The sequence below is a fragment of the Lineus longissimus genome, chromosome 5 (assembly GCF_910592395.1).
Source record: "Lineus longissimus chromosome 5, tnLinLong1.2, whole genome shotgun sequence".
Lineage (NCBI taxonomy): Eukaryota > Metazoa > Nemertea > Pilidiophora > Heteronemertea > Lineidae > Lineus > Lineus longissimus.
This window is the reverse complement of record NC_088312.1, coordinates 15,909,632-15,922,483: the sequence shown is the minus strand read 5'-3', so window position 1 is coordinate 15,922,483 and position 12,852 is coordinate 15,909,632. Positions and strand designations below refer to the sequence as shown.

The 12,852-nt window shown below is 43.5% G+C and overlaps 1 protein-coding gene across 8 annotated transcripts in view; it reads left to right on the top strand.

The window, feature by feature from the left end:
- LOC135487457 (syntaxin-binding protein 5-like) overlaps window positions 1-12,852 on the top strand; it is a 368,020-nt gene that overhangs the window by 340,318 nt on the left and 14,850 nt on the right. The gene's annotated exons all lie outside the window — the stretch shown is intronic.

Here is a 12,852-nt window from a genome sequence, read left to right as displayed (position 1 = left end):
AATCCTTGCAAGTACATACACCATCTCATAAGTCGAGCATTATGATTTTTCATTTTATGAATGAACACCAAAGGGTTATGATCTGTGTACACAACCACTGTATGCGATGGAGAATCCAGATACACCGAAAAATGCTGCAGAGCGAGGATCAACGCAAGACATTCTTTCTCTATTGTAGAGTAATTTAACTGGTACTGGTTGAGCTTTTTGGAAAAATAACAAACAGGACGATCAACACTACACTCATTTTCCTGCAAAAGCACACTGCCCACGGCCAAACCACTGGCATCAACAGCCAACTTGAACGGTTTAGAAAAATCTGGAGCGACAAGTACAGGACTGGTCATCAAAAGTGCCTTCGCCTTTTGAAAGCTACTTTCGCATTCACCACTCCATAGATATGGAACCTCCTTTTTTAACAGATTGGTCAGCGGAGCAACTATTTGAGATAGGTTGGGGCAAAAACGCCTATAAAACCCAACCATACCGAGAAACCTCATCAGAGACTTCTTGTTTCCTGGAGCAGGATACTCCAACATAGCCTTCACCTTGGCTTCTATGGGTCGAACAAGGCCATGCCCAAGAACGTGGCCGAGATAGATCACCTGACCACGGAAGAACTCGCTCTTGACCAAATTAATTGTGAGGCCCGCATCACTGACTCGCTCAAAAAATGACCGCATGGCAGCTAAGTGTGCATCAAACGAATCGTCACCAAGTATAGCATCGTCCTGAAAACATTCAGCATTGCTCATCCCCTCCATCACCCGATTCATCAAACGCTGATAGCTAGCTGAAGCATTTTTAAATCCCATCGGCATAACTTTATAACGATATAAACCAGTAGGAGTAGTAAAAGCCGAGATATCCTTGGCCCTGTCAGAGAGAGGGACAACCCAATATCCCTTAAGCATATCAAAAGTGCTAATGTATCTGGACTTTCCCACTTTTTCAATGCAGTCATCCAGCCTTTTGTTCGGAAAACAATCCGTTTTTGTGAGCAGGTTTACCCGGCGGTAGTCTTGAACAACCCTGTAACTACCATCCTTTTTAGGGATTAAAAGACAAGGACTGGACCACTCACTATGACACGGCTCAATAATATCATGTTCCAACATATACTCTACCTCCTTTTCAAGAGCTTGGTTTTTAACAGGACTATTATGATAAGGACCAATTTTTACAGGTTTTGCTTCACCAACATCAATATCATGCTCAAGAACATTTGTCTTAGTCGGAGCATCAGAAAATACATGAGAATATTCCAGTACAAGACTCTTGACAGCATCTCGTTCACGCTTGATCTTAATATGTGCTAACTTTGCATCTAAATTTTTTAATACATCTGAGTTCTTCAACCTTGGAACATAGTCTGATACGTCTTCATCAGCACAACTCTCAGGCACACAATTTAATGCAACCGAGCCAAGCAAAGTATCAGTAGCACAGACATCAGGACCGTGATACGCTTTTAGCATATTGACATGGCAAAGTCTAGTCTGTTTCACCCTGTCTGGAGTGGAAATGACATAGTCAGTGTCACAAACCTTTTTGATAATGTTGTAAGGGCCAGAATACTTGGCCTGGAGAGAGTTACCCTGAAGGGGTAGAAGAGCCAATACACGGTCCCCTACTTGAAAATTTCTCTCCTTGACTTTTTTGTCAAACAAAGACTTCATTTTTGACTGACTGGATTCCAAATTTGACGTTACCATCTCAACAGCTCTAAACAACCGGTTTCGAAATTTCGAAACATAGTCTAGAAGATTTACACCACGTTCAGTACCAATATCTTCTGACTCACAAAGCCACATTTCTTGGAGCAACTTCAAAGGGCCTCTAACCTCGTGCCCAAACACCAACTGAAAAGGACTAAAACCTAAAGATTCCTGAACACATTCTCTAACAGAGAAAAGAACCAGTGGGACTCCTTCATCCCATGACTTTTCATTCTCATAGCAATAGGCAGAAAGCAAGTTCTTCAGTGTAGAATGGAACCTCCCCAAGGCCCCTTGAGATTCAGGATGATAAGGACTAGATTTTACATGCTTTATTCCAAGCTGACTCATAACCTGTTGAAAGATTTTGGAAATAAAGTTAGAGCCGTTATCCGACTGCAAAGCGTCCTTTGGCAGGCCGACCCAACTGAAGAACCTGATCAAAGCCTTTACAACAGATCTGGACGTAATGTTACGGAGAGGTATGGCTTCGGGGAACCTTGTCGCTGCACACATGATCGTTAACAAGTATTGGTTTCCACTAGACGACTTTGGCAAAGGGCCAACACAATCAATGATTACCCTGCTAAAAGCCTCCCCAACAGATGGTATCGGTCGAAGGGGTGCCTTGGGTATTGTCTGGTTTGGCTTTCCAACAACTTGACAAGTATGGCACTCTCTACAAAATTTTACCACATCCGATCGAAGACCAGGCCAAAAAAATTCGGACGAGCCCCCATATGTCACGATACAACGGCTCTCGAAAGTATCGTGGCCTTAAAAGAATCCACAAAACACTAGAAATCGAATAGAAATAATTTAATGAACACAACTTGAGAATGTATAGAGAAATTTACAGAAGTTTGGAGAGATGAAAATCTACGTGTTCACTGGTTGAGAGATGGCGGCGCTTGACCTAGAACAGTGGTGCCATCTGCCCGAAGTGAATCACACTCGTCACAACCAGAGAGACAAGACGAAACGGAGACAAGGACAGAGAGACAAGACGAAACGGAGACAAAGACAAACCAGCCTCGTCACATAAGGTTTGAAATGTTCTACGGCTTTGACAACTGCCAAAAATTCCGGCTTAGTTACACAATACTTCCGATCAGAGTCTGATAGCAATTTGGAGAAATAACCAAGAACAGTCTCTTTACCTTCCTGCACTTGGCTGAGAACAGCTCCCATCCCAGTGTTGGAAGCATCGGTGTCGAGTATGAAATCACCGCCTTTGACGTCAGGAAAAGCAAGAACTGGAGGGTGTAGAAGAGCTGCTTTCAACCGTTGGAACGAAGCTTCGTGGTCAATTGTCCAAACAAGCTTACTGCTGTCTTTGGTGAGCTCATAAAGAGGTGCAGCTATTTGGCTCATATTGCGAATAAACCGTCTGTAATATGACACTAATCCAAGGTAATTTTTGACCTCAGTACGCAACTTATGCCTGGGAACAGTTGCCAGCGAAGGCCAGTTTTGCACAGAGTCAAGCTTGTTCTTAACCGGGGAGATGCCATGTTCAGAAACCAAATGACCAAAATACTCAACTGAAGTTTGAAACAGATGACACTTGCTAGGTTTTACCTTTAAGTTAGCATGCTGGAAACGCTCTAAAACCTCTTGAAGATTAGCTAATGCCTCCTTGAAAGTCTTGCCAAAAACAAGCACGTCATCCAAATAGAGTAGACAGCGATCCCACTGCAAACCACGCAATACACGCTCCATTAGGCGCTGGAAGGTTGCAGGGGCGTTGCATAACCCAAAAGGTAGAACAGAAAATTGGAATAAACCATCCTTGGTCAGAAAAGCAGTCTTCTCACGATCTTCAGCAGTTTTGAGAGGAACCTGCCAATAGCCGGACTGTAAATCAAGGGTACAAAAGAACTTTTGACCATACAAAGAATCGATGCACTCATCAAAGCGAGGCAGAGCATATGAGTCGGCTTTAGTCACAGAGTTTAACCTGCGAAAATCCACGCAAAAGCGGGCTGTCCCGTCTTTTTTAGCAACCACAACAGGGGCGCTTGCCCAGGGACTGTTGGAGTCTTCCATGACCCCTCGATTGAGGCCGTCATGGACTGCCTTCCGTATTTCTTGTTCCCTTCGGTAACCTTGGCGACGAACCGGAAGTCTGAAGGGGGTGCATCGCCAGTATTAATCTCATGAGTAGCTAACTGTGTTTGCCCGATGTCTGTGGGGGAACTAGAAAACGTAGATTGGTATTTGATGAGAAGCAGTGCCAATTCTCTCTTCTCTGCTGCAGATAGTTCTTTACTGGACTCAGAGTAAAGGTTGGATAAGTGAGGCGGTATAAATAATAGCTTCTAAATCCTGTAAAGATGACTCGCTATATGTGTCAGTAGGAAACTCAGCCAGTGAAGCTGCGGCTGTGCATTGTTCAGAAGATGCTTTATGTTTCCAAGAAGTAGCAGGAAATTCATATCCAATAAGAGTACCTTCGGGTAGGACAATTTCTTCTTCATTTGGATTATAGAGTTGCACAGGCGTGGAGCGTCGCTTACGAGGCTGGACAGTAACAGACCTGGCGGGGAGAATGCCGTATCTCTGTACGAAGTGTACATTGGGCTCTAACATAACCTCCTGTCTACAACGAAAAGGTCGCATTAACCTTGCATTTGCAAACACTTCAGTTCCAGGTGGTAATCTCAACTGCTGTGTTAACCTAACCGAATGAGGGAGAACACTATGCTGCTCAGAAATCAAAGGGTACTCCTTCCCATTAAAAATATAGGTCTCGGAACTTAACTTCAAATCACACTTGAAACGGGTGAGAAAATCCATCCCCCAAATGCCATCCATACCTCTCATATCAGTAATAGTGAGATCAAAATCAAATCGAGTGTCGTGGACGCGCACAGGCATGGATACCTGTCCCAAAATAGGCAGCTTAGACTGGCCATCAGCCATGACAATGTCGAAATTATGCTTTTTCAATGGAGGACGATACTTCCTTGGAATTCTGTTATACGCTGCCGACGATAAGAAGGAAGTCTGAGAACCAGAATCAATCAAGAAACAAGAAGGCAAACCATTGAGGTAGGTTGTCATAAAAGCACGAGTGGGACTGGAGCCAGATGACGCAAAAGTCTGAGGAGGTGTGCCATGCTCTTGGGCTCCGCCTGTGGGAGCATGGCCTAACGGTTTAAAACTGCTTGCTCTGAGTCAGGTAAACTGGTGACTTCTTCCGCAGGAGCAAAATGGGCAACAACGCAAGGGCAATTTTGCCAGAAGTGCTCCGGGGACTTGCAAACAAAACAAGATTTGCCATTTGTAGCAAAACGGCGATCCTGCGAGCTATAACGTTGACCACGGCCACGTCCTGGGTCACCTCTTCCCCTTCCTCTGCCAACAGGGGAAGAGTCATCATGCCTTTGGGTTGCATTCCACTGCTCACCGCCTGGCCTAGGATCTGGTGGATGCATGGCTGCTACATTCTGATAATTGAACACAGGCTGATTTACTGCCAACAAGTGAGCCTCATAACTTTTTGCCTTTCTCAAGACCTCAGGTAAAGGCTGATCCTTCACTTCGAATAACTTGTCCCCCAGGGGACCTTCCCGCAAGGCAAGATAAAGCTGGAGACCTACGTCAGATTGAGGTGAGCCATAGGCACGCTTACTGTATAAGCTTATCCTGAAAGCTAAATCGTCAAGTGATTCACCGTCCTCCCTTCTAACATCTCGTAACTTCGCTATCCATTCTGAACGCTCTCCTACATAGTGCTTCTCAAGCTCGGCCACGAGGAGATCAAAGGTCACAGGAGTACTTCCAAGGTCCAACGCTGCCAATATTCTAGCTGCCTTTCCAGTAAGTTTCGCACACAACAAAGTTAACTTCTCATCTGAAGTCCATCCTAAAGTCATCGCTTTAAAGTTCGCTAAGTAAGCTTCGATGTCTAGCTTGGAATCATCAAACATAAGCACTTAAGGGGTTCGCTTATCCCTTACTGAGGAAGCAGATCCAAAAGAACAATTGGAGTAATGGTTGACTACCGAAGGCGAAGTTGGTGATGTAGCTGATAACGGTAGCCAAGCTGCTACAGGCGTATGTTGAGAAGCGAAAGCTACATTGGGCCTTGGCACATTCTGAGTATGTGAAGTATGGTGCTGCTCCCCAATTTCGAGTCATCCCCAATTTCGCGAAAACCCGTTTTTTCCCGTTTTCTCGCGCGTCACTTCGTTTCCAGAGAAGAAATTTTCTGATTTTTGATTTTCATTTCGTTCCGCAAAGAAAGCGCCCAAAATGCGTCCTAAACAGGCAAGCAATTCTCTAATTACGTTCAAAACACTGGGTCAATACCTAGGATCATGCACACGACACAGAAACACAACAATCAGTCGCGCATGCGCAATACCCGCGAAAATGGGGAGCCGCTTCGGATTTGTTTTGGTCTGCATCGATCTTTCAGTGAGCGATTTCAAGATTAATTCACGCTTAAAACATCCACGCAGCACCCCAGATATTTCGTTATTGATCTCAAATTTCGTAATAAATAAGCTTTTGCGTGTATGGAATCGCTGGAAGCTAGTAAATCTGCACTTAGTGATAAGACCCGCGAAAACTGGCTCCTACATGATACGTGAAGGAGCAGGATGTGACATAGGGCGTGCAGCAGACGGGCTATATTGTGGTACAGTAGTTTCTGTAGCGTTACCTACCATTACAGGTGGCGATGAGCAATGTGGTGCCAAAGTTGGGGGAACATACACAGGGGTTGAGGAGTGCACTGAGGATGCAGGCAAAGTAGAAGGCTGACGTGTAGCATCGGCAAAAGTTTCATGCCCAGTACCAGGAGGTATGGAATGCATGTGTGTCGCTACCTGTGGGTCCCGCCGTGCGGCTGGTAGCAATCCAGTCGGCAATGGTGGGTCAGGTAGTGGTTGGGTAATGGGAGTAGTGATTTCCGCCGATACCACAGGTGTATTACTCTCTGTGTCAGGTGTAGGAGAGATAGCGTGTTCTGAACCCGGCCCTGTGGCTAGTAACAATCCAGTCAGCTGGGGCGGCTCAGGTGGTGCAGTAGCGGTGAGCGCTTGTGTTGTAGCTGGCAGCAATCCAGCAAACATGTTCGCTTCAGGGGGTGCCTGTGGAGTTACCACTGATGTGGTTGGCTCTGATGTAATTGGCATAGCATAAGGTGTAGAAGTCGCACGACCTGGAGTTCCAAAATCAGTAGCTCCCATTACTGTGGTCTCATCCATTGGCACCTGAGCGTACGACGTTTCATCCAAATCAGTCGTCACTGCTGTAAAAGCATCAGTAAGTTTTCGGCGGATGGTGCCCATGAAACCCAACACTCGCTCCGCAGGTGAGGCAGGAGTCCTAAGAATATTTGACGCCGGGGCTGTCGGTGCACGCTGCACGATAGGCACAACTCCTGGAAGCCTACGCCCCCTCAATTCCATTCCGTCCAGTATTTCCCTATCATCCATACTCACTTCTCACTAATTCAATTAAACAGCAAGAAAACACACAAATTCTGTACAATCAATGCACATGCACACACTGAAATTCAATACATGAAATACACACCACAATTGCCAAACATTCCAAATACCATCCTGAAAAGAAAGGGTTAATTCGAGCAAATACATGTAGGTGTGAACATTTGATACCATAGGTTACTGTGCTAACACATATTATGCGCACAATCATAAGCTAGCATCAACACACCTGTGTACCGTGCCTGAAATAAAACAAAATTATTGAAATAGACAAAGTGGAAATGAACAAATATCAGTAAAAGTAGAACAATACTGGGTGCCTACTGCATTCCACTGCGCAGGTACAGATAATACATGTGGACCTCAAGTTATGAAAATTCAAGTTATACTTTAGTACACAGAATTAAATAAAAAGTCACAGAATTGTAGGAAATGTTTTTTAAAAAAAAGATGAAAAAGGGGTCGCCACCTACAAAACTGCAAAATTCTATTTATACTCCTGAACTGTTCTCCTCAGTGTCACGAATTATCCTGTCATTATATGGTACTTCAATCAATGACCATAAATTTCGTCCCAACGATGCAATCCTTTCACTGAAGCTCCGCGAATGCTAAAGTTGTAGAGACGGAATCCGTCATTTGTTGTTACATGAATATCGTCGGTGGAAACATCACCTCCAAGCAAACTGACAATAGCGTTTCGTTGGTGTCTGTGGATCAGAAAGCGTCTGTCCCTTGCAGCCTTTGAATGAAGGAGTCGATTAAATTGCTCACGTTTAGATTCGAAATCTGCACAAGACAAACCGTCCCGCAATCTATGACGTGCAACGACCTTACAGATAACTATTACTTGGACTGATGTATCATTGAACAAGCGGTTCCCAAACTAAAATAAACGTTCAGCCACCCGTCTAGCAGATAAAGCCCTACAACATAAATCGTTTGTCCCGATTTCGAGAACTAAAATTGCTGGCATCCTTCCTCATCTGCTTTCAACCCTCCTTTTCCTTTCACAGTTACAACATCTGCCCCTGGCAGGTCTAAATCCCTAGCGAAATTCGAATGGCCAGGTTGGCATCGCGAGTCCAAATATCGCCTATATCTTCTGACGAACGAGTGCCCACATACCAGAATGTTCGGCATTTCACAAAAATCACAGCACATGCACATGATCAGATGATGAGTCACATTAATATAAGTCACAATCGGCTAGCTAGGGCCGCACACAACACACTACGTACGGGTTTCAGTCGTTTTTTCTTTTCTTTTTGGAGACACCCTGTACAGTGCATAACCACACGGCCACACGGCCGGCACAAGAGACGACAAAAATGTCCCTTTCTACACCATAAACGGCACAATTCTTTCAAAATCAGTCCTGCCGGGGTTAGCCAATGTATTGATCTTCCTCAATGTTTAGTGCCTACGGCCTCGTCAGGTTCGTTTCGTGGGGAAAATAAAGGATTTAAACAACGTTTCTCAGTTTCTTATTATATTGGCTAGCAATTGTTCATAACATCGTTGAATCACATATTCAAAGTATGTTACATAAAAGGACGCCAGGAGGCAGTACCTACTGGGCGCTAAATTTAAAGAGTACTTAGTACCATGGGGACCATACACACGGTACCTAAAAGCAGTTACACATGCTTACGGTGTATACAATATTTGTTTTTTTGCAGTCTGTCTGCTGACACCGAGTCCTGTTATGAGTTCATGTACATTAATGCATGGTGTCTACACACCGATGATCTACAATGTATCTACATAGTGTATGTTGAGCATCGATTTTGCTGATTTTATAGTCCTCATTTGACACAAGGAAACTCTCCCTAAAGCTTCCAAAAGTTTTGAATGGTATTTAATCTGTTCCAAACAACATATAATGACTGTTTCTTATGTCTGTGACAACTTAATCAACGAGTTTGAGTGATTTTCTAAACATTTCTTTTGGCATGAATTATGACGTCTTGGTCGCTGAAAAGTCTCAGTCGCTTGAGATTTGAACTTCTTACACATAGCAATGATGGATTTTGCTTTGGGCTTTTTAGAAGAAGGGGTATTATTTTGTCATGCTATAAAAATTCCTTTAAAGTGTAGACAGTTGCTAATAAATTTCCAAAACTAATCCATTTCGGACTTTGAAAAATTGCTACTCTTTGAAAAAATGCATTTCCAGCCAAGATGTCCCCAAAATGTTCACATTTCAATATTAAGGGGTTTATGCACAGCCTAACACACCCGTGCCTCACTGTGGCGGAGACACCAGAGTCTGGCAAGACTCAACTGACAATTCTAGTTTTTCGATGATATGGTAGTTACTCCGAGCAACGACACATAACGTGTCGGACCAACTTTGGTTTGACCTATATACTATACATGTAGCATGTTTCTTACCAGCATGAATTCCTAACCACCAAATATCTATGCAGTGAGCAAAATGGCCCTTGGCCGTTTTGTTCACACAAAGTTTTGATCTTTTTTGTGCATTTATGTTTTACCGTACCACCAACATGAACAGCGAGCCATACAGGGGTGTATATCCTCTCACGGTTTTGCTTATCAGCACACACCACTCATTGTTTTTGTAACATAATCGGGAATGTCAATAATAAAAGTTGAAAGGGTTATCTGTGAGTGGACAGTCTTATCTTATTTTGATTGTGTTTTTTCTAATTTTTACGGGATGATGTAGTCTATTATCTACGAGTCATTCCGGCGGTATCCGCAGGCAAAGTGGTGTTGCTGTGCATGCTGTGGAACTGGTGACACGAAACCAATCAACCAATCAGCCATGAGATGGACAGGATCGGGAAAGAAGACGCTGTATCTTAGCTTAGCGTTTTGTCCTTCACGTTTTGGTCTTGTTTTACTGTATTATACAAGTTGACTGAATAAAGAAGCCTTGAAATTGAAAATACATCTCTAAAGTTTTATTTATCATCATAATAAAAAATAAAGCTTGCCTACACTCTTGATCATGCAACATTTAATTGAAAGCTCCATGAAGTGTAGCTCTACATTGGTGGCATTTTAGAATCCCACTTGCCTACAATGTAGATTAGAGTGCGTTTGGATGTACCACCATGAAACATTGGCATTGAGTCCTAGCACACACTGAACTTTCACATGAAGACTACTGTGAGTTTTTACAAGTGCTGGACTGGCCACTGCATCAACTGGATTGTTGCTTATATGTATAATGGACTGGTCTCCTCTGAAAGACCGTGTACCAAAACGGTTGGTAATGTGTAGAATGGAGTTTGTATTCGTTCCTGGACCACTTGATTCCTATATAGAGTGCTTTCATGACCAGCCATATTGGAGGGTAGGACATTGTCATATGCCTGACTTGACTGAATCAAGTGCTGTCATGGTCATATGGTCTAGCATTCTTTTGTCTGCTCCTCCAGCATGGCACGTAATGACATCACATGAGAGCACTCTACATGTATGAAAGATTTTTTATCCAGTACCGCATTTCCCCCTGGGAATTAATCCGTCCCATGTCATCATCCCAATGTGGTGACTAAAAAATTGCTATGTAAATATCGGCAATCAGTTTGTAGGCTGCTGGACCTAGCCTGAGCTGGGTGGATATGCAGTGGGTAAGATGCACCAATTTTTAATGGGGATTTCTGACTATTGGTAGTCTTTGGGGTCATCATGACTAATCAGAGCCCATAAGGTTATTACGATCTTGGTTCTCTTCTGATATTTTCTCTTTACAGGTTGTAGGCCTAATTCTGCAGCTATCCTAACCATTGCATGCTTCCCCTCTAACTCTGCTCTAAACCACAGTCCCGAGGCGGCCGGTCAGTCTCAGTGCTTGGCTTGTAGGCTTCGTGCGCGTTCATATGTAGATGACGGGCTAAAGAAAGGTGAGTTTCATCGCCCGCTGAAGAAAACTAGATTCATTCCTGGACCATGAAGCCAATTGGTGAAAGGTAAGACTAAAACAATTTGGTGGTTGCGGGAACTGCACTAACAGACCAACCATGTAACAATCAATACTATGATTTGACAAAGGGCAATCTGTACTAGTATCAAACGGGCGTATATGAAGGTACCTTTCAGCTGACGTACTCACCTAGTGATATTAATTGAGGACCATTTGAGCCAAGCTGGTCAAGATTGGCTCATTCACATCCAGGCAAGAGTCTGCATTGTTGCCCGATTAACAGGGCGATGTAAGAGGCTGCATCATAACCAGTTGTCACAATCAGATAAGGAGCCTGCATTGTAGCGTGATAAATATAAGAAAAGAGGGTGATGTAAGAGATGGCATCATGCCTGATGTCACAATCAAGTAAGACTTCATTGTAGCCTGATTGATATCAGAGAAGAGGGTGATGCAAGAGACGGCATCATGCCTCATGTCACAATCAAGTAAGAGACCACATTGTAGCCTGATTGATATGAGAGAAGGGGGTGATGTAAGAGACAGCATCATGCCTCATGTCACAATCAAGAGACTGCACTGTAGCCTTCTAAACTAAAGGTGATGAAGGAGAGGTTGGCACTGACCTACTTTTATGACCTGCTCTTCTTTAAGACAGTTATAGCTAAAGAAATCGTGTTTGGTATCGAACTAAACTGACCTACTTGGAGACGGTTAAAGGTAAAGGTGTCATCCACGTTTGATATCAAGTGTTTAAGAGTAGCTTTGCCCTGATCTACTTTTATGGCCGACTGAACAATTTAAAACCATTAGAGGAAGGCAGACGCGTTAATGGTGTCAAACTAAAGGTATTGAAAGAGCAGTTTTGCGCAAACCTGCTTAAACACAGTTGGAGCAAAGGGAGTCATGTTTGTCATCAAACTGAAGGTATTAAAGAGTGGATGTGACAAAAGAATCCCTCAATTACTTCATTTACTGCAGTTTACAACTGTCATCCACCCTAGGGGTCAAATTCATTAAGGGCGTTTAAGGGTTAGACGGGTGTAATTTCTCCCTTATTAGTTTTAGGGCCTATTCATATTCTGTGAAGATTTACATGAATGACCTGAATCTGTCTATTCAGTATTAAAACACTATTTTAAGCTGAACGCCCTTCATGAATTTGGCCCCATTTGTCTAAGCTTGATTCCATCTGGTCTGTCCACACCTCCTTATCTACCATAAACCTACATTCTGGTACATGTATATACTACTTGTTCCATTCTCTTGTCCTTCATCTCATTCCTTGCTATTCAATTCCGCTAGCACAGCTATTCAGGCCGCCAGGCCTCTAGTTAAATATGACCCATCACAGCAAAAGCAGGCGCTTGTCGCTCTGAACATGGCAGGTTGAGACAGACTGTTGGTTCATTCCTCTGATGTCGCCTTTTGTGAGGCATGAGCACATCAATTGCTTCCATTATTTCCTCGTCATTTTGGCTCGTCTTCTGTGTGACATGCGCCTGGTCTTGCTGTGACAGCCCACAAATGTCTGATAGATAATGAAGGGATGGAATTAGATGCATCCAAGTACAACAGATATATGACCAACTAAATATACCATACCTTGCTCAAAAATGCATTCAAATATCTTATTACAGTCGGTGATATTTTTTTTAACGGTGGACATTTGCTTTCTGGTAGGACTGTACCTGTAGTTGTAAGTAAGGGGAAAGGGTTAGAGAATGTGCTAGCTCTAGCTTTCTGTTGACAACTTTTCATGCACGTTTCA